Consider the following 430-nt stretch of genomic DNA (forward strand, 5'->3'; position numbering starts at 1 on the left):
TAACCAGTTTTTTTACAAGAAATTTAATGGTGCTATTTATTTTGTATTTGGTGTAGTATTTAATGACGAAATTGACAATTAATAATTATTGCGCCATTTTTTTGTAATAAACATACAACAATATATGCACAATAGAAATTAAATGATGAGATGAAAATGTGTTATAACTGCGCGTAAAAAGAACAACAATAAAATGGACCTACAATATTATTGACTATTTACAAATAGTAACTATGGAGACGAGGTAATAAAATAAAAATCAAGTCGAGAACAACAACAAAATTTTATAAACGAAAACTTCTCGCCGAGCATTGGCTATTATATTATTTCCCTGCCAATGTTACCATCTTCATTAATAGGCGTAAGATGACAAAAAAAAAGATCTTGAAGAAGCTAGCTATCTATATATATCAAAGAGGAAGTTTGTTTA

Source organism: Limulus polyphemus, unplaced genomic scaffold (assembly GCF_000517525.1).
Source record: "Limulus polyphemus unplaced genomic scaffold, Limulus_polyphemus-2.1.2 Scaffold29, whole genome shotgun sequence".
Taxonomy (NCBI): Eukaryota; Metazoa; Arthropoda; class Merostomata; order Xiphosura; family Limulidae; genus Limulus; species Limulus polyphemus.